The sequence below is a fragment of the Arachis hypogaea genome, chromosome 1, assembly GCF_003086295.3.
Source record: "Arachis hypogaea cultivar Tifrunner chromosome 1, arahy.Tifrunner.gnm2.J5K5, whole genome shotgun sequence".
In the NCBI taxonomy this organism is placed as follows: Eukaryota; Viridiplantae; Streptophyta; class Magnoliopsida; order Fabales; family Fabaceae; genus Arachis; species Arachis hypogaea.
Genome location: NC_092036.1, coordinates 3,043,748 through 3,046,003, shown reverse-complemented (window position 1 = coordinate 3,046,003; position 2,256 = coordinate 3,043,748). Strand labels below are relative to the sequence as shown.

At 40.4% G+C, this 2,256-nt stretch overlaps 1 non-coding gene across 1 annotated transcript; it reads right to left on the bottom strand.

Annotated features, from left to right (window-relative positions):
* Nucleotides 1-879: 879 nt before the first annotated feature.
* Nucleotides 880-987, bottom strand: LOC112713149 (small nucleolar RNA R71). Its single transcript, XR_003158128.1, has one exon. It is a non-coding gene; the product is annotated as a small nucleolar RNA R71 (small nucleolar RNA).
* Nucleotides 988-2,256: the final 1,269 nt, after the last annotated feature.

The following is a 2,256-nucleotide window of genomic DNA, read 5'->3' as shown; positions in this document are numbered from 1 at the left end:
TCTTTTTGATTTCTAATTTCAAAATCTTTTTCAAAATCACTTTATTTCTTTCCCAACTTTGATTTTCGAAAATCATCAATCAAATTTTCAAAATTTCTTTTAATTGTTTCAAAATCTTTTACTTTATTTTCGAAAATTCTTCTCCTCTTCTCACATCCTTCTATTTAAGGACTAACACTCCTCCACTATCAACAATTCGAACTCTATCTCTCTTGATAAGTTCGAATTCTTCTTCTTCTACCCCCTCCTTCTATTCTTCTTTTCCTCTGACATCTCAAGGAATCTCTATACTGTGACATAGAGGATTCCATATTTTCTTGTTCTCTTTTCTTTCATATGAGCAGGAGCAAAGGCAAAAGCATTCTTGTTGAGGCTGATCCTGAACCTGAAAGGACCTTGAAGCGAAAGCTAAGAGAAGTTAAAGCACTACTCTCTGTAGAGGACCTAACAGAAATCTTCAAACAAGAAGAAGACATGTCAGCCGAAAACAACAACAATGCTAACAATGCAAGGAAGGTGCTGGGTGACTTTACTGCACCTACTCCCGACTTCTATGGGAGAAGCATCTCTATCCCTGCCATTGGAGCAAACAACTTTGAGCTTAAGCCTCAATTAGTTTCTCTAATGCAACAGAATTGCAAGTTCCATGGACTTCCATTGGAATATCCTCATCAGTTTTTAGCTGAATTCTTGCAAATCTGTGACACTGTCAAGACCAATGGGGTTGACCCTGAGGTCTACAGACTTATGCTATTCCCTTTTGTTATAAGAGACAGAGCTAGGATATGGTTGGACTCACAACCTAAAGAAACCCTGAACTCTTGGGAAAAGCTAGTCAATGCCTTCTTGGCAAAGTTCTTTCCACATCAAAAATTGAGTAAGCTTAGAGTGAAAGTCCAAACCTTCAGACAGAAGGAAGGTGAATCCCTCTATGAAGCTTGGGAAAGATACAAACAATTGATCAGAAAGTGTCCTTCTGACATGCTTTCTAAATGGAGCATCATAGGTATCTTCTATGATGATTTGTCTGAACTGTCCAAGATGTCATTTGGATAGCTCTGCTGGAGGATCTCTTCATATGAAGAAGACGCCTGCAGAAGCTCAAGAACTCATTGAAATGGTTGCAAATAACCAATTCATGTACACTTCTGAAAGGAATCCTGTGAATAATGGGACAAATCAGAAGAAAGGAGTTCTTGAGATTGATACTCTGAATGCCATATTGGCTCAGAACAAAATATTGACTCAGCAAGTCAATATGATTTCTCAAAGTCTGTCTGGAATGCAAGTTGCACCAAGCAGTACTAAGGACGCTTCATCTGATGAAGAAGCTTATGATCCTGAGAACCCATCAATGGAAGAGGTGAATTACATGGGAGAACCCTATAGAAACACCTATAATCCTTCATGGAGAAATCATCCAAATCTCTCATGGAAGGATCAACAGAGACCTCAACAAGGTTTCAACAACAATAATGGTGGAAGAAACAGGTTTAGCAATGGCAAGCCTTTTCCATCATCTTCTCAGCAACAGACAGAGAATTCTAAGCAAAGCCACTCTGACTTAGAAACCATGGTCTCTGATCTAATCAAAACCACTCAAAGTTTTATGACTGAAACAAGGTCCTCCATTAGAAATTTGGAGGCACAAGTGGGTCAGCTGAGTAAGAAAGTTACTGAACTCCCTCCTAGTACTCTTCCAAGCAATACATAAGAGAATCCAAAAGGAGAGTGTAAGGCCATCAACATGGCCGAAATTGGAGAGGAGGAAGAGGCAGTGATCGCCACTGAGGAAGACCTCAATGGACGTCCACTGGCCTCCAATGAGTTCCCTAATGAGGAACCATGGGAATCTGAGGCTCACACTGAGACCATAGAGATTCCATTAGATTTACTTCTGCCATTCATGAGCTCTGATGAGTATTCTTCCTTTGAAGAGGACGAAGATGTCACTGAAGAGCAAGTTGCTAAGTACCTTGGAGCAATCATGAAGTTAAATGACAAGTTATTTGGTAATCAGACTTGGGAGGACGAACCCCCTTTGCTTACCAAAGAACTGGATGACTTGACTAGGCAGAGATTATCTCAAAAGAGACAGGATCCTGAGAAGTTCTCAATACCTTGTACAGTAGGCACCATGACCTTCAAGAAGGCTCTGTGTGACCTAGGGTCAAGCATAAACCTCATGCATCTCTCTGTAATGGAGAAGCTAGGGATCTTTGAGGTACAAGCTGTAAGAATCTCACTAGAGATGGC